The sequence below is a fragment of the Bos javanicus genome, chromosome 28, assembly GCF_032452875.1.
Source record: "Bos javanicus breed banteng chromosome 28, ARS-OSU_banteng_1.0, whole genome shotgun sequence".
NCBI lineage: Eukaryota > Metazoa > Chordata > Mammalia > Artiodactyla > Bovidae > Bos > Bos javanicus.
Window position 1 is genome coordinate 32,637,101 of NC_083895.1, and position 26,634 is coordinate 32,663,734.

At 45.6% G+C, this 26,634-nt stretch overlaps 1 protein-coding gene and 1 long non-coding RNA gene across 2 annotated transcripts in view; both read left to right on the top strand.

Annotated features, from left to right (window-relative positions):
• The window catches only part of LRMDA (leucine rich melanocyte differentiation associated), a 1,194,775-nt gene that overhangs the window by 25,575 nt on the left and 1,142,566 nt on the right, over window positions 1-26,634 (top strand). The gene's annotated exons all lie outside the window — the stretch shown is intronic.
• The window catches only part of LOC133240660 (uncharacterized), a 44,715-nt gene continuing 18,081 nt past the window's right edge, over window positions 1-26,634 (top strand). The window contains exon 1 of the long non-coding RNA XR_009734291.1: window positions 1-25,903. This is a non-coding gene — a long non-coding RNA (uncharacterized LOC133240660). The remainder of the gene's footprint in view (window positions 25,904-26,634) is intronic.

The window sequence follows — 26,634 nt, forward strand, 5'->3', positions numbered from 1 at the left end:
GACTGATTGGATCTCCTTGCAGTGCAAGGGACTCTCAAGAGTCTTCTCCAACACCACAGTTCAAAAGCATCAATTCTTCGGCACTCAGCTTTCTTCACAGTCCAACTCTCACATCCATACACGACCACAGGAAAAACCATAGCCTTGACTAGACGGACTTTGTTGGCAAAGTCATGTCTCTGCTTTTGAATATGCTATCTAGGTTGGTCATAACTTTCCTTCCAAGGAGTAAGCGTCTTTTAATTTCATGGCTGCAGTCACCATCTGTAGTGATTTTGGAGCCCAGAAAAATAAAGTCTGACACTGTGTCCACTGTTTCCCCAACTATTTCCCATGAAGTGGTGGGACCGGATGCCATGATCTTCGTTTTCTGAATGTTGAGCTTTAAGCCAACGTTTTCACTCTCCACTTTCACTTTCATCAAGAGGCTTTTGAGTTCCTCTTCACTTTCTGCCATAAGGGTGGTGTCATCTGCATATCTGAGGTGATTGATATTTCTCCCGGCAGTCTTGATTCCAGCTTGTGTTTCTTCCAGTCCAGCGTTTCTCATGATGTACTCTGCATATAAGTTAAATATAACACTGTTAACATTTGAGCATGTTAGACATTAAAAAAAAAAATTTTTTTTTTTTTTCAAAATTGGGTTTCAGGCTGTTCATTCACATGACATTTGAACAATGTGAGGGTTCATCCATGTGTAACTTGTAGTTGACTCACTGTATCCAGAGTTCCTCTGCATCCTGGGATTCCGCCTGTGGTGTAGTGCTGTGTAGTGCTGTAGTTCTTGCTATTGAAAAAATACCCAAGTGTAAGTGGACTCTGTGCAGCTCAAACCTGCATTGTGCCAGGGTCAGTTGTATAGACTTGTAGCCTTTTTTTCTCAACATTATACCCTGTGATTCCATTTTCTTGAATAATGTGGTTTTCCAGAGATTACATAATATTTTTTCACAGATGCACTGTGATCGTGCCATTCTCTTTTTGGTTGACATATATTTATGTATTGTTTTCCACCATTCAATGTTAATAAGAAATGCTGGGATGAACTGCTTTGCCTATAAATCTTCTGTTTCATTGTCTTCACTATTTCCTTAATATAATTTCCAAAAGAGTAAAATTACTGAGCTGTACTAAAGGTCATTAAAAATAAGTTCTTCCCAGAAGCTCCTACCTGCCCCCTCACCGTCTCCCACAGGAGTGTCTGGGGTGTATCTCTCTCTCCATGTAGGAGGTGGGGGAGACATCACATTGGGAGGGCGGCTCAATGGGAAAGAAGAGCATCTTGACCTAAGCCTGTCCATGCTTTGTCTTCACAGGCCGAATGCTTTTCGTGTGCTTAGACTGGCTCAGATGTGAGTAAATCTGGGATCTGCCTAGTGTCTGGGAAGTCCAGCTCACCTCTGAGTCCACATGTTGTTCCTGCCCCTGCAGGGAAGCTTCGCAGACCCCCACGGGGCAGGTCTTTCTCAACTGGGTGTCAGGTGGCCCCCAGAGGTGGCCAGGCTTGTGAAGGAGGTGGAGACAGGAACCCAAACCGTTTTCAGCTTTTCCTTTGCAGATCCAACCTTTTAAGCATACCTACACTTACCTGCAACGGCAATCGTTTTGCATTTTAATGACAAATCAAGTACGCTAACTTGCATTTGAAACGAAAGTGCCTTAAATGTCTCTGGCTGTCAGAATGAGATGTTAGGAGCTTGATGAAAAGCGAACAAAGAAGACAAAGTATGAAGCCTAGATACAGTGCAAAATGAAATAAAACCTTGTATGGCCTGTCAGGGGTGTCAGTTGATATTCATATCTAAAGCACATTATAGCATTACTTTGCAGCTCATAGCTTACTCATCTGTCTTTTTTAATTCATCACATTCGAGCCCACATCTTTTAAGTCTCGTGTGTCAACAATGGGAGAAATCTGTTAATTGACAAATGAGTGTCACAAATGTGAATTGGTGCCTTTACATCAGCGGCAGGTGTAGTCTCTTTTGTTTTTTGTTGGATCTATTATTGGCATAAGCCAGTGTAAGACATCTGTCTTTGTCGGAATGAGAAATGACAGGCCTTCTTGGCTGTCATTGTCTTAGTGCGTGCTCATTCTGTGAGATACTGTATAAAGATAAAATGTCAGTTAAAAGAATATGAAAAACTATCTGGAGGAAGTCCTTAAATTACTCAGAGAGGGGATCCGGGAATTGGGACTGGAATTGAAATCCGAGTGTTTCAGTTTGTATCTATCATACCTATTTAAAAATAATATTTCCTGAGTAACAGGATGAGGTTATCAGGCATTTAGAAGGATGTTATGTTGTGCTGGTATAATTAGCTTTATCAGGTGGGGAGAAAAATCTACCTTTGCAAGATATGAATTTATTTATTATCAGGTCATCTCTCAGACAAGCACAGAATTGTCTCAATAAAAACACTCCAGGTAGGATTCTGGGCATTGATTTGCATGTGTTTTGAAATATTGAAATTGTTCCCCTCCAATTTCTTTTTCGGTTATATTCCTATCTGAGACTGATGAGAAGCATAATGAAATAAAAAGCAGCAGTTGTAGAGTGATGAGACAATTAGTGGGGAGAAAACTGTTAGTTTCACAGAGCTCCTGGTGGGTTTAGAGATGCAAGCGAGTCTGGACACCTGAGGCTGTGTTGTTAACGCAAGTTATTGCTGGTAAGAGGGTGAGAGAGGAGGTGCAAGGTCTGACGGTGGAGGAATGCTCCTGCTTGCTCTTCTGTCGGCAGGAGCTAGGGACCCCCTGGGCATTTAGGGCTGGTAAGGACTGGATGATCTCAGCCGAGCACGTCCTGGTTGTAGAAAGGCTGGACTCTTAAGGCGTGTTTCCCAAACTTGGGTGTGTACACAAATCCTTGAGAGTCTTGTTACAACACAGTGTCTGATTTAGTAGGTCCGGCCTTGGGCCTGAGCCTCTGCATTTCTAACAGATTCCTAGGTGACACTAACCTGCTGTTTTGTAGACTCAGCTTGAGTGTCAAAGAGTTCAGTTCATCTTTTCACAGACTATCTGGTGGGCTTCTGTAGACAGCGTGGAGTTCAGAGGAGAGGCAAGGCTTCAGTGCTAGGATGAACTGGACTGGTCTTAATAATTTCTACATGAAAAAGTTCTTTTTCTAAAATGTAGAAATGTTTCCAGCCCCTTCAGAGGAGGCCCAGACTCATTGGTTTTTCTCGAGCTGTATGCGACTGGGGGACAGGACTCTGAGGCCAAGGTACCCTGTCTCCTCTGAAGGGGTCAGCACTGTGTGTGTGTGGGCACACTTGTGTGCATGCACTGTGCACATAGGCTCACTGTCGTGTGGTTGAGGAAGGGCATGCATTGAACCTTATGTGTGTGTTGACAGAACTTGTGTGTTTTTGTGTGCACCTGGTAGTGTTTTGGGGGCATGCAGCAGGCCTGAGTGTACACTTTTTGTGTGTGATATATAAACATACATGTAAGTTGTATGTTTACATATCAGGCCTGTACCAAACTATGGGAAGGAATGTGTGTATGAGAGTGAGTTTACTCTGTGGAGTGATGGGGCTCCTTAGCTGATAACTCATTTGAGTAAACAGATCGATGGGGTGTATGTAGGGAAAGAAATGGCGGGAGGATCTGCTGCTGGGCTGCAGCCTGGCCCTTTGGTGGTGGTAGTCTCTGGTGAACATTTGTCTCCCAGGTTCCTCCTGGCCCACTGCCGTGGATGCTGACTGCATTGTTTATTTTCAGATGGAATAGACTCCAGGCAAAGTCAGACAATCCTATTGGGATCTGGGGAAGTCCTCAAATTATCATTGGAGGATCAAAGAAGGGCAAATTACATAGGGCTGGAGGACCAGACATTTGCCTCCCTTTTCTTTTCATTTGAGCTACAGTCATGACTCAGAGCACAAAGCCGCTTCTTTTCTTTGCAAGTAAACTAATAACAAACTAATGGTAATTGGGAGGATGAGACAGCTGTTCTTCTGAGGAACCTCAGAACCTTAGGAAAGCCGGCCACTCTTTTTCCAGTCTCTTTCCCCCAGGCCCCTGCCTTCTTCCTTTCAAATTCTATGTATTGCAGACCTCTTCCTGGCTGACCCTTAAATGCTCTGTTCTGGAGGAAATTTTAATTTTTTTTTTTTTTTAATTGAAACAAGGCTTACCTGAAGGGAGTGAGGCAAGCCAGAGAGAAAGGAAGGGAAATAACCCATCTGAATAAAAAGAAGGCCCATAAGTTGCACCCCAACCCCCTTCGCGATAAATGAGAATGTTTTCGTCACATGGAGAGAGGCCCATGCTGCTTTCCATGGAGGTGCATTAGCGAAAAAGAAGTTGCCTGAGCACAGAGAGTATATTTGTGTGTCTGTGCACATGTCTCCCCATTTGCCTTCTAAAAATGGGCAAGGCACGCACATGGATCTTGTGTTTATCCACACACACGTCTGTGCGCGCAGACACAGGCCAGATCCGCACAGACATCTTTTTGTCCGCGTGCTGGGGGACTAGGTACATAAGAAGACCGTTTTACGTGCCCGCTCTTGGTTTTTCATTGCTGGTTGTCACAGAGAATCTGAAACAGACAAAAATTTATTGGGTAGTATTTAGAAACATGTCGGTGGTAACGACTGCAGCTCTGATTTCAATTAACACCCACTAAATTTAGGCTAATGCAGTGCATTTGTAGACCTGTTGAATGTGCTTGGCATCACGTTGCAAAAATCTAAAGTGGCCACAGTTTAAAAAACATTTCAAACTGACCCCCACTCCTGTGCTTACTCCCCTCCCCTGCCACTCTGGCGCAGGGAGGTGAGCTCCTCTGTGAACCAGAGAGCCTTCGAAAATCTCTTACTTTAGGTTTTTATAAAATGACCTTTCGATAGCAGAGAGCACAGTTAAAGTTTTAGCGTTCGATCTTGCTTAATGAAATACTACTTTGGAGTTCATAATTCATCATTTCTAACACCCTGCTCACCCCCTTTCATGGCTGTTTGGGTAAAAACAGCTGGTGAAGTGCTGCATTTTATGATTAAGGCACTAAAAGATTAGCCGTAGGCACTGCCCATCTACGGGGCTATGGAGTTCAGGCTGCTGACAGCAGATCTGTTTTGAATCGGAGTCAGATTAAAGTGAGTGAAAATCATTTGGGGGCTGAGGGCTCGAAAGGTCACACGTGTAATGAATTGTGGGTGCTTGCCTGGCTTCCCAGGCGAGAACCGTGAGCAATTATTAAATGCCATTGTGCATTGAGAAGGGTTGGTTGGTGGTGACTTTGAAACTTTCCAGAAGCAAGACTGCAAAAGGTAATAATAAGGCATTTGATGGGAGAGGATCTGGAGGGTGGTTGCCTTATATATTGGGCTTTATTTGGGGAGAGGTTTCTGTTCCCCTCTCATCTTGCTCTGAGTCTGTAGTGATGCTCCTAGCAGTTCCGGGAGGTGGGGTCCTGCTTGGGTATCTTTTTTCTTTGAGTAGTTAAGTTCCTTCAGCAGCTCCCTACATTTTCCAGGTGCCATGGGAACTGGTCGTTTGGCCTCAGCCCTCAACTGTTCTATAGTCATTACCATGTCTTTATGGACAGTCTCATTTTCATCCGTTGAAGCCGCCCCAGACTGCCTTGGCCAGCCGTGTGGGCATCAGGGACTGATAAAGAGTCCGCAGCTCTTTCCTCCTGAAGGTGAGGGCAGTTGCAGTGCCGTGGTGAGGTGGGCCTGGACCCTACCCTACCTCCTCCCCAGTATTTCCCATTTCAGGTGGTGTGGCCGAGCTTGGTGGACAGACTCCATAAAGGTCCTTTGTCAGAGACAGGGAATGCCCCTGACTCCTGTGGAATGAACCCTTCTCATACTGGGCCTGGGTCTTTCCCGCTTCTAAACCATCCCGCCCTTCGTGCCTTCTCCTGTTCTAGCATTTTGGAAACCCAGACGTAGATCTCTCTGGAAACATCTGCTCTGAAATGGAAAGCAAGGTGAAGAACCAAACAGAAAACAAAATTTAAGTGACTAGGTTTACTGGGTGACTTTTTTCTTTCAATGGCTCAGTCAATTTGTTCAGTTACGGAACGCTTTCCCTGTGCCAATTAGAAGGCTAGGCATTAAAGATATCAAGAGGACTGACAACCCTATAGAGGAGACAGTGTGGAATTGGTGATTACAACCCACTGAAGTGATGAAATACTGAAGGCTGTGCAGGGAACTGACCACGTGGAGGAGGGGCAGTTGAGCCATCCTGAGGGTAGTGGAGGAAGGGCTCCTGGACCGCTGTATGTCTGCGCTGTATCTGGAGAGATGAGCAGGATGAGCCATTTGGGAGGGCGAGGAAAGATATTCTTGGCAGAAGGGACAGTGTGAGTGACAGCAAGGAAGGGTGGAACAGCTGGAGCTGAGGTTTGGCTCACCAAGGTTGTTGACTTCCCCACTTGCCATTTCTTGGGTGTGTGCTGGATTCTGTGAACGTGTACTGAATGCTTATGTTATACGGTGTGCTATCCTGGGTGCTTGAGGTACATGAAGGGGTGAAGCAAAGACTTCTGCCTCTGTTTTTCCTTCTTTCTTTTCCCTCTAAGAGTTCCGCTACCTTTTGCCTTCTTCCTTCTTAATAGGGAAATGTGACTAGTCAGGGTAATGAGAAAGAGGAGGGGGAGACAGACAGTGGCTGCTCCATCAAGTCTATAATGTGATGGGCTCCTGGAAGACATCACATCTGTGTTTGGATAAATTATGGGGACCAGAGGCAACTCTATAGCAGCCATCAAGGTTGCAGGTTCGTTACCTCCGTGGATTCGATATGGCTGTCTGGCACCTCCGTTGTCTGTTCTCCTTTCTAAGGTGCCTGCCACTTACTCATACTTAGGTACAGATAGCTGATAGCAGGGTGAAAAATCCCCAGGGAGTATCACATGTTACCTGTGATGAATCCTGATGCATCAAGGAGTAACTGTAGAGCATCAGGCATGTTGGACCAGGATGAGGATTTGTTTTTTAGGAAGGAATGGGAAGGTGCTTGGGGCATTCATAATAGCCCCAGAGAACTCTACATAGATGGTTGTTACTCTCCATCACACATAAATTCCATTTTTCCTAGTTGTCTTTAGGTAATTAGTTTTAGGGCAGAGATGGAGAGACAATTTATTGGCTGTGGCTCAAGGATGTAAAAAAAGACCCGTAGGAATCCAGCACCACCTTCTTTCCTGTGTGATCATCACACATAGGTGGTAAGACAGCCTTGGTCTCTATCCACAGAGATCCTTCTGGAAGGAAGTCTTCCAGTAGGTAGATGAGCTTCAAAAGACACCCATTGTGACCAAACACACACCTGAACCAGCAGGAGACTCTCCCTTGCCATGGCCCTACAAGTTCTGTGGCTTTGAGTTGGGTTGAATGTTCCTTTTGCTTTTGAGGTTATGCAGTTAAAGTGATAATTATTTCTTTTTGGTCCAGTGAACTTGGAGGAAAGGAAAGTTCTCCTCCTGTGGGTGGAGGCTTTCACAGAAGGTCTTTGGGGGAATGTTGGGCCTGGGGCTTGGGAGGGGGTAGGGTAGGGAGGATGAATGCCAAGCCCCAATAGGGGTGGGGTGGGGTGCGGTGGGGTGGGGTGGGGTGCGGTGCGGTGGGGTGTGGTGGGGTGGGTAGGTAGGGGCCAGCCTGCATTATCGGTCTGTGGCGCCCATCCAGCCTGTGGCCTCTCGCACACAAAGCCTTGGTTCTGATTAATGGCATCCGTGTCTGGGAGGCATGGATTGTATTAGACCTTGTTTAAAAGTGCTCGCTATACATTGACTTCCCCTGGAAGTGCACCAAAATAGGATGAGAGGGAAAAAAAGGGAGCAAGAGAAAGAGCCTGCGTTTGGAAAGGGTAGAAAGGAAAGCTTTTTTCATAAATGCTTTCTGTGACTTTTTGTACTCTTCAAGGCTTTATCTCTACAGGGCTCCTACGGGAGAGCAAGGGGAAAAAGTGAAGACAGACGTCTTGGGAAAGAAAACACGTTTCCCTGCCAAAACTGGGAGATGGTGCTGGCTCTCTGGGCTTTTTAGAAACTCCAAGAAATCTGCTGACATTTTAAAGGGGGGGGAAAGAGGGAGATGATTTATGATGACATCACATGTTGCCCAAGCAGATCCTGCAAGAAGAAAATGGCTTTTATAGAGAGCATGTTGCAATAAAGAAACCGTGAGTCACTGGGGGAACATCATCAATTGAAATGCCTTCAGTTATTTGCCTTAACTCTCCCGCTACCCCCACCGCCACCCCAACCAAAGGCCTTGGCAGCTCTTAGGGCCTTGCTGGAAATGGGTTGACAGAGCCTGAACCCAGAGTGCCTGCTGCCTTCTGTCTCCCCAGCTTTCCTTTCTGATGACTCTGATTATGTCTGGCCTTGTTCTTGGCTCCCTGTAGGGTAATGTGGGTGTGCAGATGTTGAACCGATTGCCTGTGTGTGTGTTGAGGGTGTGCTGACCCTACGTATCAAGTGGTGGGTGATGCAGAAGGATGGTGGGGTGAGAGAGCCAGTGACTGTCTCTTTTTAGGAGTAGCAGAACGATGCTGGACTTCGGTGGAGGGGTGAGGGTTGTCTCCATGCTTGTTCAAGGGAAGACCCTGGACACGGGCGCTGGAGTGAGGGGTCCAGCCTTGGGGGCCTGGGGATCATGGTAACGGCACTTGCACCCTCAGGCGAGGTTTGCAACCTGAGAGTTGTGTGCTATGGCTAGTCACCTGCAGGGCACCTATCCTGGACCTTGGCAACATGCCGGAGTCCAAAAGACTTGTAGTCACTCCCCCTCCTCACCCCCCCAACTCCTGGTTCTTCAGTACACTTCTCCCCTTGATGGACATTTTCTTCCAGTTCCCTCAAGATGCCAGTACTGTCTTCCTGCCTTTTTTTTTAATTATTATTTTTATTCGTTTGATTGCACCAGGTCTTAGTTGTGGCACACAGGGTCCTTCGTTGCAGCTTTTCGTTGCGGAGTTTTTAGTTGTGGCATGCAAACTCTTAGCTGTGGCATGGGGGATCTAGTTCCCTGACCAGGGGTTGAACTCAGGGCCCCCGCATTGAAAATGCAGAGTCTTAACCCCTGGACCCCCAGAGAAGTCCCTCCTGCCTTCCCTTTGCCACCATCAAAACATTCTGAGGACCAGCTTGGGAACCCTTTCATATTAAGGGCTGTTTGACAGAATGGGTTCTACTGCCGTGCATTTATTTGCATTTTAGTGAACATCAAAAGCTAAAGCTAAGGGACAGAGATGATCTTCAAGACATTCCAGCCTTCAGGAAGAGGGGCTGGGGGAGACCTTTGAGATGTCAGAGGTGGTGGGGTGTAGAGCAGGTAGTTGGCTGGGCTGGCTGTGGTGTAGGTGGTGCCCTTTCTCCCCTTAAATAGTCTGCCTCCAGAGCACATGACGTTGGGGAAATCCTTCCCAGGGGAAGGAGCAATCACTGCCTGGTGATGGTGAGGAGACTGGCAGGTCCAGGCCAGGCCCTGCCCTGCTTTTCCACACCGGGAGAGGATTCAGTCCAGGCCTGGGGGGATCTCTGAAGCCTGGGGTCTTCCCCGCTGAGCCACCCGCCCTGGCCCAGCGCGCATCAGTGGTACAAAGATGCTGCTTTTCTCCTGAGTAGGCTGGGTTGGTTTGTGAGCCCAGACACGCTCTCTGGCTTGAGCAGTGAAGTTGGCGCCATAGAGGAGAAGTGGCCTGATCATGATCTTGTTCTTGGTGTCTGCTGGAGATGGGCATTTCCTAACTGCCTTTTTAACAACTGCAGATAGTGGTCGTAACAAATGATCCATCATCCCATTTCCTTCCTCCTGCCTTTATTGAGGTCTGGGGAACCAGCAGTGAGCAAGACACAGTCTCCACCTTCAAGAAGCTCATCGTAAGTCTCCAGGGTACTTTATTTCCTTCTGTTAAAGGTACCTAATTTCATCCAGAGACTTGCAGTTCACCCTGCATACATGGTGGGCGTTGGTGGGGGGAGTTGAACTTCTGCTCTGTGCCAGGCATTTGAAAACTTTTAGCTACCCTGTAGGGTCATTTTTATTATCTCCCTTTTATCTTAAATAAAAATAAAAACAGGTGAAACCTGCTTATGGTCTCACAGCTCCTGAGTTGCCGTCAGTGCTACAACTGGGTACTGTGTGTCCCAAGCCTGTGCTCCCTCTCACACCCAGCTCTAGATAATGGTACACATATTGCTTTGGGGTCTGCTGTTTTTCACTTAACATGTCAAAAGCATTTTTTTCCCAGTGTTTCTATAGTATTCATGATAATCTTTTAAAATGACTACATGATTTTTCTCCCCATGGTGATGTACTCTAATGTAAACCAGTTCCTGGAATATTGAATGTTTATTTCTAATTTCTTTGATGTTGGAAATTGAGTGGGGAGTCCTGAGATTGCCCCTTCCACCCTTGGTTCCCCCAAAGGAGCAATAAGGCTGGCATAGATGGAGCCTGGGGTGGGGGTCTCCCCACAGGCTTGTTTGGGAGCCTGTTGCCCTCCCGCTAGTGAAGCTGCGTGGAAAGAGAACTTGGCTTCTTGTCCTGGATACTCTGGCTTCTGGCTCAAAGCCAGACTTCCTCGCTGGGCCTTTCAGAGATCCCTAACTTCACCCTTTTCCCCTAGAAGATCCAAGACCATCCTGCCAGATTGGTTCCCTCTCTCACACCCACTTGCCCACCTTATTCCCTAGGTTCAGATCCATTCTCTTTACCAAGAATGCTCCCTGCCTCCTCCTTCCCTGAGTCTTCTCTACGCAGCTCTGTCCAGCCTTTAGCCCTCAGCTCAACATCTGTAGCCTCTAGCTGGCCCCTCTGACAAAGTTGATTTTACCTCAAATCAACTTTCTGCAACCCCACCCTTTCCAACATGACACCAAATTATATGGTATCACATGAATTCCTGTCTCCTCAAAACTGGGTAAAGAAGGAGGCAAGCGGGTCTCATATTCATGTTCCTGAATTCCTTCTACTCTTGTCTCACTTAATCCTCCTAAGAGCACTATGAGATGGGGTTTGCTATCCCCACTTCACAGTGAGGATAGATTAACACTATCCTAGGCAGGGTGAGAGAAAATGAATGCCCTGTAAGTAACACAATTCCCAGATAGCAAGAGACCATTTCTTTAACTTCATCCTCCTCCCCTTTAGTGATCAGCATAGACACATAGTGGGTGCTCATTAAATGCCTGGTGAGTTGGATTGTTGGACAGTTTCCTTTGTGGGGATGAAAATTCCTACCGTACACTGCTGAATCAGGAGGGAAAAATTGAGTCAGCTGTGCATGTGGCGTGTACTTTTAATTTCAAACAGGGATCTCTGCAGTTTGGCAAGGGTCAGGCATTGACAAGAGGTGCTGAGGAGGGGAAAAACATCTTGAAGCTGCTTTCTGCCCTGAGTGAGAGCAAAGCCCCACATCTGTTCCTTGTCTGGGCCCCAGTTCCCCTCTCTAGCTGAGGTCCTAACGGTAGGCAGGGGGAGTGGGTGTGGCTAGACGTGAGAGTTGAATGATTTGAGCTGGGGCACTGAGGGCTCCGGGGGTATGATCTGCCATGTTGGTTGGGTGTCAGGTTGGGTGTAGCCAGCATGGGGTCTGGTCTGTGTGATAATTTTAGGGTTTGTACCTTCTGTTCTCCATGGTGGGCCAAAGGGGAGCTTTTTGACCATCTCACATTTTGGGAAGGTTTGAAAGTGCTACAGGTCTTTCCTCTTGCTGTGACTTTGTTCTTCAATGTAAAACCACATGAGAGAACCCAATGAGGGGTGTATACCAAGTGGGGGGCTATACAAATGGTACATACCAAGATGGAGGTGAACTGCGGTGAATGTCAAGGTGAGGGGAACCAGGATTGTATACCAAAGGGGGGCCAATGTGAAGTTTTTTTTGCTGGGACCAGGATAACATGCTCTGATGGAATTACAGAGAATGGCTGCAGAGGCTGTCAGCACTGTGCCATGGGAGCAGGCAGTGCTAGAGAGCTGAAGGAGTCATAGCAAGGGGCATTCTACAAAGAGATGACAGGCAGTGCGTGTTTGGAAGTGCCAAGTATCCAAGGTTAAATGCTTTCTTGGTGTCAGGATTTCTCAGAGCCTTCCATGCCAGTCTTGCATTGGAATCTCTAGACTGGATGAGCAGGCTGCCCTTGAAGGTGAAGTTCCAGAGAGGTTGGGTTCAAATCTCAGCCCTGCTTTGGCTTCTGTGACACTGAGTACACTGTTCATCATTCTGTGGCTCTGATCCATTTGTGGAAGGCTGGTTATAGGATTAAATGGGATGATGCTTGTAACTTAGTTTAGCATAGTGTCTGGCTTATGGTTATTGCTTGGTAAGCCTTGGCAACTGGTGTTATAATTGTGTCATCATGGTCATCTCACCAATGGCCAAGGAGAATTTTCCCCTAGAGCAGTGGTTCTCAACGTGCATTCCTGGACCATCGGCATCATCTGGGAGTTCATTAGAAGGGCAGATTCTTGGGCTGTACCCCATTGAGCTTCAGATTCAGTATGTCTGGGTGATGCTGATGCTCCTGGTCTGGGGACCACACTGAAGAGCATCCCTTAGCGCTTGCGTCCCATGTGATAGACTTTAGGATGTACAGTTACGTTGCCTGCTGCTTCTGCTGCACTGCCATCTCTCCTGGGTGGTTAGATGATGAATTCTTTTTGAAATTAGGGATTTTTGTGATCAGAGCAGGAAAAATCTGGTGGCAGGGTGAAGCCTTATTTAGAGGGAGTAAGGCAGTGACTGTTTTTGCTTTTAAAGCTAGCCGTGCTTGGCTGTGGAACAGACTGACCACGATAGCAGAGACCCTCTGTCAGGTAAGCATGGCACAAGGGCAGTTCTCCTTAGACCTTTTTGGAGAGTGTGCAGAGTGGGACATAGCCCAAGCCCCTAGTGTGCTACCATTTCACTTTGTAAGGCATCTTATTTTCTGGGAGGCTGCTCCCTTCAGTTGGATTGCAAGACTCCTCTAAATGTGTGAGTATGTGTGACACAGTACTCAATTCATTGGATAAACGTGGTCTTGAGAAATGGCCCTGAGTGTAAGTACTGGTGTCATTTCCTATAAGAAATTGTTCCCGATTGTCTGTCGTTGGCCATGTGTGTCTCACTGCAGGACAGATGTTGCTTCACAATGCTGTCTGCCAACCAGACTTGTGCTCACTGAGTGTGGAAGCTCATTCCTTTATCTCGAGCATAGCACCTGGCACACAGTTGTGTTCAAAAATCTCTCTTAAGAGGCTGTAAAAGTCCTCTGGGGATATCAGGGTAAGATCCCCATGTGTTTGATGGGGTCCTTGATGCCTAAAGCTCAGCTTCTCTGTACGATGGAGCCAAATCAAATCTTGGAGACAGAATTTGGGTGGATAGAAGAGGATAGCTTTATTTTTACTATGCTAGGCAAAGGGGGACCCAGTGGCCTTCTGCCTCAAAACTGTGTGTCCCTACTTGGAGAGGACAGTGGAAAGTTTTATGGTAATGGTTCAAAGAGGGAGTGATCAGCTTGTGGACATTCTTCTGACAGATTGGTGGACGGGTGGTAGGAGTCAGCATTATCGACCTTCAGGTTCCAACTGGCCCAGGGTCTGCATAGTTGTGGGCAGCACACCACTGTTCACAGCTAACTTCTCCCACCTGGAGTGAGGTTTTAGTATCTGTGAAACAGCTCAAAGATATTGCTGTGTATACCCTTTGATGGGGAATCAGGACCTTCCCTGAGGCTGCACTGCTGGTTCTCTTGATTGTTTGTTTCTCCCTGGTCTTGCATCTACTCCCTAATTAGCAACTGCCCATTGGAACTCAGGGAGGGTCATGAAGCCTGAATGAAGGCTGTTTCCTATAATCAATGAAATGGGGGACATGGAAGGGCTTTGTGCTCAGGAACCCCAAAGTGCCCTGCTCCATATTATCCTTGGACAGAAAGAAACCTCGTGGGAGGGTGAAGTGGGCAGTTCTGGTTGGGTGCCTAGGGGGTGTGGGCCTGAAGATCCAGGAGGCTGTGCCTCTTAGGTTTTTTTTTAAATTCTGATCCTAAATGCTATATTTTTGTGTTTTCTGGGGAGTTGATCCTCCTGCCAGCTTCAAGTGGTCTGGGAATGACCACGGAGTGGGGGTAGTCTGACCACTGTCTGTGGGAGCCAAGGCCTAGGGGGAATGGGAGGACCCTGGAAACTTGGCGAATTGGCCTAATGAGAGAATAGGGGCCATTCTGGGGTAAGCCGGGTCTTCTCTGTCTTCCAGTTTCCCTAAACAGTATAAATTTTGAGAACCTGGGACTGCTTCTGAGAGAGAATTGGATCACCAAGTCCTGGTCATTAGGCAAGTAGGGTAGTCTTTTTTCTAAAGAAACAGGCAAAAAGCTGATCATAGAAGCCCATTGTTTCAGGTAATTCATGGTTTGGTATCTGGGCTCCTTTGAAGTAAAACGAATCCGAAATATAAACTTTCTTCTCATAATAGAATCCGCTTGTGTTATTTAAATCCCAGGGTTTTACATTACAATAGTCACCCATCAGGCTTGGAGAGAAATGGAACTTTCTTTGACAATACTGTGTGTGGTGTTCTTGCTGGCTTAAAATTAAACCTAATCGGGAGGTGTCACTGAAGCCTGTGCTGAGTAAATGATGGAGCATGAAATAAAATGATTTATACAACTTTCTTTTCCAATAGGCAGTGCTTTTTAATGTTTTTCTCCTTCTGAAAGAAGCCGTGGGTGTTGAAAGTGATTTTTGATGATGTTTTTCTTAAGTGGTCCAAGACCACAGCATTCTGAGAACTGCCCACCCCCACCCTGCTGCTTTCCCACGTGGTTGACTCTTGCTTGAACTTTCTCAATTTGCAAGCATTAGAATGTTCTGACAACCTCAGAATTCTCAAATCTGGCCCATCACAATGGAAATAGGAGCCCAGCCTTTTGGGAATTACTGGGGATCTGAATTTAAAGTGGTGTGAGTCAAGGCTTGTTCCTGCTTATTGGGTTTATGTTTCAAGACCATTGTGTTAGGGTTAAGTTGACTGGTTGTGATGTCCTCATGATAGATTAATTAAAAAAAAAAAAAAATCACTGCTTGTGAACGTGGTCCCCAGATAGGAATAGATGTGTTTGCACATGTGTGGACCCAAGCTCAGGGAGGGAATATGTGTCATCAGTGCAGGGCGAGGGTGAGGGGTGGAATGTGCTCTACCTTCCTACCTCAGTTCAGTTCAGTTCAGTTCAGTTGCTCAGTTGTGTCCAACTCTTTGCGACCCCATGAATCGCAGCATGCCAGGCCTCCCTGTCCATCACCAACTCCTGGAGTTCACTCAGACTGATGTCTATCGAGTCAGTGATGCCATCCAGCCATCTCATCCTCTGTCATCCCCTTCTCCTCCTGCCCCCAATCCCTCCCAGCATCAGAGTCTTTTCCAATGAGTCAACTCTTCGCATGAGGTGGCCAAAGTACTGGAGTTTCAGCTTTAGCATCATTCCTTCCAAAGAAATCCCAGGACTGATCTCCTTTAGGATGGACTGGTTGGATCTCCTTTCAGTCCAAGGGACTCTCAAGAGTCTTCTCCAACACCACAGTTCAAAAGCATCAATTCTTCGGCGCTCAGCTTTCTTCACAGTCCAACTCTCACATCCATACATGACCACTGAAAAAAACATAGCCTTGACTAGATGGACCTTTGTTGGCAAAGTAATGTCTCCGCTTTTCAATATGCTATCTAGGTTGGTCATAACTTTTCTTCCAAGGAGTAAGCGTCTTTTAATTTCATGGCTGCAGTCACCATCTGCAGTGATTTTGGAGCCCCCCAAAGATAAAGTCTGCCACTGTTTCCACTGTTTGCCCATTTATTTCCCATGAAGTGATGGGACAGGATGCCATGATCTTCGTTTTCTGAATTCAGCTTATCCAAAACGGATGGCATCCGCCTCCTTCTCACGTTTGTTCTTGTCTCCTTTATCTCAGTTACTGGTGGGTCACTTTCCTCCCAGTATCCCGGGTTCAACTCTCAGTTCATATTCCCAAACCTTTTAAGAATTGCTGAAGTGTCTCAGTTGCTCTGCTGCCCGCGTTTCTTCTCCCCTCCAGATCTTGTCGACAGAGCAAGGATGGTCTGGAGGCACTGTCTGATCGAAGTCTTTCACTGCTTGAAATCCAGGCCAGCTTCCCGTCCTACAGGGGCTTTCCTAGCTTCGTTGCTCGTTATCTAAGTTCTGGCCAGGGGCCTGACAACCTTGTGTTTTCCCAGTTCTTGGTCTTTGTGTTGTCCTCTCTTGTATCAGTCTGTTACGGCTGCTGTAATGGAATACCACAGACTAAGTGGCTTATACAACGGATCTATTTTCTTACAGTTCTGGAGGCTAGAGGTCCAGAGTCAAGGCGTCGGCAGGGTTGATTTCTCCTGAGGCTCCTTGGCTGCTTTCTCTCTGTGTCTTTACATGGTGTTCCATCTGTGTGTGTCTGTGTCCTCTTTATCGGAGGACACCAATCATATAGGATTAGGGTCTGTCCTAAAGACCTCATTTTAACTTAAAGACCTTTAGGTAAAGGTCTTAAAGACCCCACCTCCAAATACAGTCCCATTCTGAAGTATCACACCAGGAGGTGGTTAGGACCTCAACGTAGGGATTTTGGGGACCACAACTCAGCCCACAGTACCGCTGTCCTGGGAAAGCAGTTTCCTCTACCTGTCAAACACCTACATTTTCAAGACTTATGATTTGAGTGTCTCATCTCTGCAAAGTTCTCCCTAACTCTGTGCATCATGGCTCTGCTATCTCATGTGTCTCTAGGAGTCTCCCACTTGAGCCAAGTCTTCGCATGCTGTGGCTGGCATGATGGCTGGATTTCTGCGTTCTCCTCTTGGGGACAGGAGGCCTGTGTAACTCCTGGGGTCTTGCTGTCCCCACTGCGAGCGGTCCCTTCTGATGGAGCAGTGCCCGGCGTGTACTGCATGCAGCTACGTGTATAATTCATAAGAGAGGACTCATGTCACCCAGGGCGTGCTGCTCATTTGCAAGAATTATGAGCTTTGACAGAACTCCCTGTCATGCAGGCCTCCTTGTCACATTGGTGGTAATTACTATTCCTTTTCTAATTACTTATCTTATCCACAGTGGCCCCTTTCAGCTGCTGCAGAGGAGACGCCCCTGTCCTCTCATGCACGGGGAAGCTGGGTTACTGCCGTCACTCTCCCGAGACCTTCTTTCCCTTTTCTCCTGTTTGTCTCCCTTTCCCCTTTCTCTGGTTTCTGAACCATGCTCCCTTTAAGAAACCAATTGATTTCTTTTTTTTTTTTAAACCCTCAAATTATTTATTTGGCTATGCCGAGTCTTAGTTATGGCACGCAGGATCGTCAGGCTTCGTTGAGGCATGTAGGACCTAGTTCCCCAAGCAGGGGTCGAACCTTCCCCCCCCTGCGTTGGGAGTGCAGAGCCTCAGCCATTGGGCCACCAGGGAGGTCCCACCCCTTTGATTTTTAGAGCGTTGTTCTGAAGGGCCGGAGGACAGCACAGTTGGTCCTTCGGCCGCAGTATGCGGTACCTCCCTCAGAGCCGCCTGCCTTCACCTTGGGGAAGGCAGCCTTTCCCATGACAGCCTGCCCTGAGTCAGGTGGAGAAAAATAGCAAAGGGAACATCATATTTAAAGAATCTGAATGTGCTGAGTGGATGCTTTGGAAACCGAACCTCAGGCAAAAGGTCCTTGGTTCAGACTTGTGACTGATGTGGCTTTGTGTACTGTTAACAACCAGTAGATTGAAGACCCAACCAGGCTGTACTTTTGCCTGTCACCAGAGGATCTCCAACCCTTTAACTATTTTAGTTTCAATATCTGATTTCACTTGGGTTCCCCTCTAGAGTTGCTTTTCTTTGTCCCGTATCGTGTTGTTGTTGTTTAGTCACACAGTAGTGTCCGACTCTTTTGCAACCCTGGGGACTGTAGCCTGCCAGGATTTCCCAGGCAAGCATACTGGAGTGGGTTACCATTTCCTCCTCCAGGGCATCTTCTCGACACAGGGATCAAACCTGTGTCTCCTGCAGTAGCAGGCAGATTCTTTATCCTTATCACATTCCTATATTTAATTGACTGAATTAAGGAAGGTTTCTGTTTCAACTGCGATACTTAGCATTTTACATTCAAATGGCTGTAATACCTTTGGAGGGACCTGACTGATTTTGATGAAATCCTATCCATTATGAGAGGTGTTAACGTACACGTCAGGTTTTATTTAAATGTAGTCTGTGCCCTTGAAACAAAATGACAGAAATGTCCAAAAAGACCATTTTTTTTTTTTCAGTAATGTATATGAGTTTCAGTGGAAATTGGTGCATTTTTATAAGGTATGGAGATCCTGTCCTGCCAGCATGGATTTCTGTGTAAAAGGAAGCTATTGCTGTGTGCCCAGTGTTGGGTGAAATAGATACAGGGCTGCTGGGCTTCAGTGACTGACATCAGCCCTCCTGATCATTGCAGTTCTCCACTGTTGCCCTCACTACCCCCGCCTCCTCCTATGCATGTCTCCTATGTTCCCCTGAAGCTTGCACGTATTTTCATATCTAGGCTTTCACCTTCAGCCTCTTTTCTGGCTTCTTTTGCATCTCTCTTTGGTTGCATGCCTTCAGGGACCTCCTTCCAGGCATTTCTGGTTTACTTGAGTCCTGAGGGCTGCTTCCTGTAACAGATTGAGCTCTTCCTGAGTCCTTACTTGCTTGGAACTTACATTTCAGTTGGGGCAGGGGATGGAGGGTGTGGCCAAGTAAAGAGTTAACTGATGTCACCATGGGGAATGCTTAGGTCCCTCTGAGGACATCTAAAAGCATTCAGCCTTGGGAGGAGGGGAGGGTATCAGGAAAGGCACGCTGAAGGAGGTGTTATCTAGGTGAACCTGAAGAATCCACTCATTCATTCACTTGCTTTATGGAACCCTTGATGGGGGTAGGCTCTGTGCTGATGGTTGGCAAACAGCAGTGAGCAAAGCAGGCAGAGGCCTTACCCTCATGAAGCTTATGTTTTAGTGAGTAGAGAAGCCAAGTAAGGTGCTGTTGGGAAGTGAAGGGTATTTTAGGCAGAGGGAATAGCATGGACCATGTCCAAATCCCAGGATAAATGAGTGTATTCAAGGCACACAAGGAAGGTAGGGGCCAGATCACAAAGGGGTCTGTGAACTCTGGAATTTGAGCTTTATTCTGAGGATGAGGGGTTGCCACTGAATGGTTTTAGGTAGGAGAGTTGCAAGGTCATGCTTGTATTTTATTTAACTTTAGTCTTTCTGATTATTATTATTATTTTTTATCGGCTGCCTTGGGTCTTCATTGCTGTGTGCAGGCTTTTGTCTGGTTGCAGTGAGCAGGGGGCTACTCTTTGTTGCGGTGTGTGGGCTTCTCACTGAGGTGGCTTCTCTTGCTGCAGAGCTTGGGCGCTGGGGCCCTGCTGGCTTGCGGGCTCTAGGGAGTGGACTCAGTAGTTGTGGTGCATAGGCTTAGTTGCTTTGGAGTATCTGGGATCTTCCTAGTCCAGGGATCAAACTGGTGTCCCCTGCATTGGTAGGTGGATTCCTAACTACTGTACCACCAGGGAAATCCCATGGTTGTATTTTAGAAAGATCACTTGCATTGTCCTAGAGAGAGTAGGCTGGAGGTACAGTTTAGGAGAGAATTAGAAGGCTGTAAGACTTACCTTGGGGCAGTGATAGTTTGAAAGACAAGAAGATGCTTCTGAGAGATTTTGGGAGGCAGTTTTTGACAGTATTTGAGTGGATGTGGAGGGTTGAGGCCTGGGAGACATATAACTCACTATGGGGTTTATTGATGGAATAACTGGGTAGATGGTGGTGGCAGGCTTGGAGATGGGGAAGTTGGAGGGGAACAGGGTTTTCAGGGTGGAGGAGATGAAGGGGAGAAGAAATTGGGACACATGGAGCTTGAGGTGCCTATGGAGACATCCAGGTCCAAGTGCCCAGGAGGCTGCTGAATACACAGGTCTAGAGTTGAGAGCACAGTCTGGGTTGGAGGCTCATAGAACAATTGAAATAGGAGGGACTGGTCAGCAGGGTCAAATGCTGCAGAGGAGAAGTTGAGTGAGGCTTTGAAATAGTCATCAGGCTTAGCCATAGAGAGGTAGGTAGTGACCTCAGCAGCGATGATTTGAGAGAATAGTAGGCTTTTCCATCCACATGATGTCATTTGAGCACTTTCCAGTCTCTGTGTCTCCATCAGCACCATTCTAGTTCAAGGCATGTTTGTATCTTACCTAGGCTTTTGCTATAGCCTCCTGATTGTTCCACCAAAATAGTCTCTATGCTGCAGAGAGAGAGTGATCTTGTAAAGAGGAAAATCTGATTATGCCACTTCCTTGCTTAACATCTTTTAATGGTTTTATGCTGTAAGGATAAAGACAAATCCCTTGCCAAGCAGCACAGGCCTCCCGCCTCCTTGGTACCTCATCCTGTGTCCTTCCCTCTCCTCTTGGGCAAAGCAGTTCCCTAACGCCTTGAGTGGTTGTGTCTTCTTTGGCCATCAGGACTCTGCACATGCGCATTCTCTTGACTTGGAAGTCTCACTTCCCCCTTCACGTAGTTCATTTCTACTTGCAGATTTCGGTTCCGTCTGCACTTTCTTAGGGGAGTCTCCCCTGACCTCCCTCACAGGGTCAAATCTCTCGTTTGGGTGTTGTCATAGCATCTGTCTTTCTTGGAATGTGGTGACAAATTGCATTATGTTCCCAGTTCTTGCCCTCCCTATGTCCATGCTCTTTGGTATGTGGTTTTGCAATTTTTCCCTCAAGTATGTTCCCCTGATGCATTGAACTTAGGCGTGGCCATGTGTTACATAGGTGGAGTGAGAGTGTGCCTTAAAAGGCATTGCACATTCTGTCTGCATCTCTTGAGCTTTCACCATTGCCCATCCTGAGACAGCTTCACAATGTGGAGTGGACCTGAACCTGGAGTCCAGCCTAGCATAGCTAACTTATACTAGATTTGCAGATAGATGAGAATAAATGTGTTCTGGGGTAGTTTGTTAGGCAGATTTATCTTGGTGATAGATGACTGAAAAGATAGCAAGCACAGTTGCAATTATATATCTGTATATGCATATATCGGAGAAGGCAATGGCAACCCACTCCAGTACTCTTGCCTGGAGAATCCCATGGACGGAGGAACCTGGTAGGCTGCAGTCCATGGGGTCGCTAAGGGTCGGACACGACTGAGCAACTTGACTTTCATTTTTCACTTTCATGCATTGGAGAAGGAAATGGCAACCCACTCCAGTGTTCTTGCCTGGAGAATCCCAGGGACGGGGAGCCTGTTGGGCTGCCGTCTATGGGGTCGCAGAGTCAGACATGACTGACGCGACTTAGCAGCATATGCATATATGTTGTTTATATCTGTTTTCCCAGCTAAACACTAGGTTTCATAAGAGGGCAAATATTGAGTCTATTACTGTGTACTGTATGTCCCAGCAATCCTGCATGGTGCCTGACACATGGTATGTACCCAACACATATTTGTTAAGTGATTAAAGTCTGTTCAACTCAAATATGTGGTTTATGTCTTTATCTTCCATGATGATCTTAAGAGTTTATTGGTTCTGGCTAAATTGGCCCACTGCCAAAGGTATCAGGATACATTTTTACATTCAGTTACAGTACTTTGCTAACTTGAAACAAAATGACATCTTTTACAAATGTACGTTTCCTGTAATTAAAAAAAAAAAAGTATAATGTTGGCTTAAGAGGTTATAGCGTGGGACTTTCCTGGTGGCTCAGAGGTAAAGAATCTGCCTGCCAGGGCAGGAGACATAGGTTTGAGTCCTGATCCAGGAAGATCCCACATGCCTTCGAACAACTAAGGCTTCACACCACAACTACTGGGCCTGTGCCTTGGAGCGCGGGAGCTGGAACTACTGAAGCCTGAACACCCTAGAGCCTGTGCTCTGCAACAGATGAAGCCACTGCAATGAGAAGCCTGCACACTGCAAGTAGAAAGTAGCTCCCACTTGGTGCAACTAGAGAAAGCCCATGCAGCAATGAAGACCCAGGACAGCCAAGAATAAATGAAAGAAAAAGGGAAAATACATCATCTGCAGTCCCAAGGCAAAAGTGAGTATGTTAATCACATATTAAGATTTAATTTTTATCTAGATTGCTGTGTATAACCTTCATCATTCTACTACAGTCGCTCAGTCGTGTCCAACTCTTTGACTGCAGCACTCCAGGCTTCCCTGTTCATCACCAACTCCCAGAGCTTGCTCAGACTCATGTCCATTGAGTTGGTAATGCCATCCAACCATCTCATCCTCTGTTGTCCCCTTCTTCTCCTGCCTTAAATCTTTCCCAGCATCAGGGTCTTTTCCAATGAATCAGGTCTTTGCATCAGGTAGCCAAAGTATTGGAGTTTCAGCTTCAGCATCAGTCCTTCCAATAAATATTCAGGACTGATTTCCTTTAGGATTGACTGGTTTGATCTCCTTGCAATCCAAGAGACTCTCAAGAGTCCTCTCCAACACCACAGTTCAAAAGCATCAATTCTTAGGTGCCCAGCCTTCTTTATGGTCCAACTCTCACATCTGTACATGACTACTGGAAAAATCATAGCTTTGACTAGATGGACCTTTGTCAGCAATGTAATGTCTCTGCTCTTTAATATGCTGTCTAGGTTTGTCATAGCTTTTCTTCCAAGGAGCAAGCATCTTTTAATTTCATCACTGCAGTCACCCTCTGCAGTGATTCTGGAACCCGAAAAAATAAAGTCTCTCACTGTTTCCATTGTTTCCCCATCTATTTGCCATGAAGTGATGGGACCAGATCCAATGATCTTAGTTTTCTGAATCTTGAGTTTTAAGCCAGATTTTTCACTCTCCTCTTTTGCTTTCATCAAGAGGCTCTTTAGTTCCTCTTCACTTTCTGCCATAATGGTGGTGTCATCTGTAAATCTGAGGTTATTGATATTTCTCCTGGAAATCTTGATTTCAGCTTGTGCTTTATCCAGCCCAGCATTTCACATGTTGTATTCTGCATGTAAGTTAAATAAGCAGGGTGACAATATACAGCGTTGACATACTCCTTTCCGAATTTGGAACCAGTCTGTTGTTCCATGTCCGGTTCTAACTGTTGCTTCTTGACATGCATACAGATTTCTCAGGGGGCAGGTAAGGTGGTCTGGTATTCCCTCCTCTTTAAGAATTTTCCACAGTTTGTTTTTATCTACACAGTCAAAGGCTTTGGTGTAGTCAATAAAGCAGAAGAAATGTTTTTCTGGAACTCTCTTGCTTTTTCTATGATCCAGTGGATGTTGGCAATTTGATCTCTGGTTCCTCTGCCTTTTCTAAATCCAGCTTGAACATCTGGGAGTTCTCGGTTCACATACTATTAAAGTCTGGCTTGGAAAATTTTGAGCATTACTTTGCTAGCATGTGAGATGAGTGCAATTGTATGGTAGTTTGAGCATTCTTTGGCATTGCCTTTCTTTGGGATTGGAATGAAAACTGACCTTTTCCAGTCCTGTGGCCACTGCTGAGCTTTCCAAATTTGCTGGCATATTGAGTGTAGCACTTTCATAGCATCTTTTAGGATTTGGAATAGCTCAACTGGAATTCCATCACCTCCACTAACTTTGTTCAGGTGATGCTTCCTAAGGCCCACTTGACTTCACATTCTAGTAGGTCACTTTCATAGGTAAATTCTACATTAGAAACAGATTAAGTCTTTAAGATTTGTTGTTGATTTAAGAGCTTGTTTTGGCTGAGATGAGGTAAAACATCCATGGAATTTAATATCTAAGGAGGAAAAAGGCATCTTGTAATAGGGAATGAATACAGGGCTTGGATTCAGAGAGATGTAATTTACTAGCAGTGATCATGAAAAATGGTTAATGTTTCTGAGTTTTTTTCTCTATATTTTAATTTCATTTAAGTTTAGTTGATTAACAGTATGAAGAGGCAAAAAGATATGACACTGCAAGGTGAACTCCCCAGGTCAGAAGGTGCCCAATATGCTACTGGAGAAAAGTGAAGAAATAGCTCCAGAAGGAATGTAGAGGCTGAACCAAAGTGAAAACAGTGCCCGGATGTGGATGTGTCTGGTGGTGAAAGCAAACTCTGATGATATAAAGAACAGTATTGCATAGGAACCTTAAACATTAGGTCCATGACTCAAGGTAAATCGGAAATTGTTAAACAGGAGATGTCAAGAGTGGACATTGACATTTTAGGAATCCGTGAACTAAAATGGACTGGAATGGGAAAATTTAATTCAGATGACCATTATGTCTACTACTGTGGGCAAGAATCCGTTAGAAGAAATAGAGTAGCCCTCATAGTCAACAAAAGAGTCCAAAATGCAGTTCAGTTCAGTTGCTTGGTCATGTCTAACTCTTTGCGACCCCATGAACCACAGCACGCCAGGCTTTCCTATCCGTCACCAACTCCCAGAGTCCATGCAAACCCATGTCCATTGAGTTGGTGATGCCATTCAACCGTCTCATCTTCTGTCTTCCCCTTTTCCTCCTGCCCTCAATCGTTCCAGCATCAGGGTCTTTTCCAATGAGTCAGCTCTTCGCATCAGGTGGCCAAAGTATTGGAGTTTCAGCTTCAACATCAGTCCTTCCAATGAACACCCAGAACTGATCTCCTTTAGGATCGACTGGTTGGATCTCCTTGCAGTCCAAGGGACTCTCAAATGCAGTAGTTGGGTGCAATCTCAAAAACAATAGAATGATCTCTGTTCTTTTCCAAGGCAAACCATTCATTATCACAGTAATCCAAGTCTGTGCCTCAGCTACCAATGCCAAAGAAGCTGAAGTTGAACTGTTCTATGAAGACCTACAAGACCTTCTAGAACTAACACCAAAAAAAAGATGTCCTCTCATCATAGGGGACTGGAACACAAAAGGAGGAAGTGAAGAGATACCTGGAGTAACAGGCAAGTTTGGCCTTGGAGTACAAAATGAAGTAGGGAAAAGGCTAACAGAGTTTTGCCAAGAGAATGCACTGGTCATAGCAAACACCCTCTTCCAACAACACAAGAGATCATTCTACACATGGACATCACTAGATGGTCAATACTGAAATCAGACTGAATATATTCTTTGTAGCCAAAGATGAAGTAGGTCTATACAGTCAGCAAAAACAAGACTGAGAGCTGAATGTTGCTCATATCATGAATTCCTTATTGAAAAATTCAGACCTAAATTGAAGAAAGTAGAGAAAACTAGTAGGCCATTCAGGTATGACCTAAATCAAATCCCTTATGATTATATAGTGGAAGTGAGAAATAGATTCAAGGGTTGGATCTGATAGACAGAGTGCCTGAAGAACTATGGATGGAGGTTTGTAACATTGTACAGGAGACAGTGATCAAAACCATTTCTTTCAAGTGAAAGAAATGCAAAAAAGCAAAATGGTTGAGGAGGCCTTACAAATAGCTGAGAAAAGAAGAGAATTGAAAGGCAAAGGAGAAAAAGAAAGATATACCCATCTGAATGCAAAGTTACAAAGAATAGCAAGGAGAGATAAGAAAGTCTTTCTCAGTGATCAATCCAAAGAAATAGAGGAAAACAATAGAATGGGAAAGCCTAGAGATCTCCTCAAGAAAATTAGAGATACCAAGGGAACATTTCATGCAAAGATAAGCACAATAAAGGACAGATATAGTATGAACCTAACAGAAGCAGAAGATATTAAGAAGAGATGGCAAGAATACACGGAAGAACTATACAAAAAAGATCTTCATGACCTAGATAACCATGATGGTGTGATCACTCACCTAGAGCCAGACATCCTGGAGTGCAAAGTCAAGTGAGCCTTAGGAAGCATCACTATGAACAAAGCTAGTGGAGGTGATGGAATTTCAGTTGAGCTATTTTTAATCCTATGATGCTGTAAAAGTGCCACAGTCAATATGCCAGCAAATTTGGAAAGCTCAGCAGTGGCCACAGGACCGGAAAAGGTCAGTTTTCATTCCAATCCCAAAGAAAGGCAATGCCAAAGAATGCTCAAACTACCGCACAATTGTACTCATTTGACACACTAGCAAAGTAATACTCAAATTTCTCCAGGTGAGGCTTCAACAGTACATGAACCAAGAACTCCCAGATGTTCAAGCTGGATTTAGAAAAGGCAGAGGAACCAGAGATCAAGTTGCTAACATCTGTTGGATCATAGAAAAAGCAAAAGAGTTCTACCTACTTGTGCTTCATTGACTATGCTAAAGCTTTTGACTGTGTGGATAAAAACAAAGTGTGGAAAATTGTTAAAGGGATGGGAATACCAGATCACCATACCTGATTTCTGAGAAACCCGTGTGCAGGTCAAGAAGCATCAGTTAAAACTGTACATGGAACAACAGACTGGTTCCAAATTTGGAAAGGAGAATGTCAACGCTGTATATTGTCACCCTGCTTATTTAACTTATATGCAGAATACATCATGTGAAATGCTGGGCTGGATAAAGCACAAGCTGAAATCAAGATTGCCGGGAGAAATATCAATAACCTTAGATTCACAGATGACACCACCATTATGGCAGAAAGCAAAGAGGAACTAAAGAGCCTCTTGATGAGAGTGAAAAAGGAGAGTGAAAAATCTGGCTTAAAACTCAAGATTCAGAAAACTAAGATCATTGGATCTGGTCCCATCACTTCATGGCAAATAGATGGGGAAACAATGGAAACCATGACA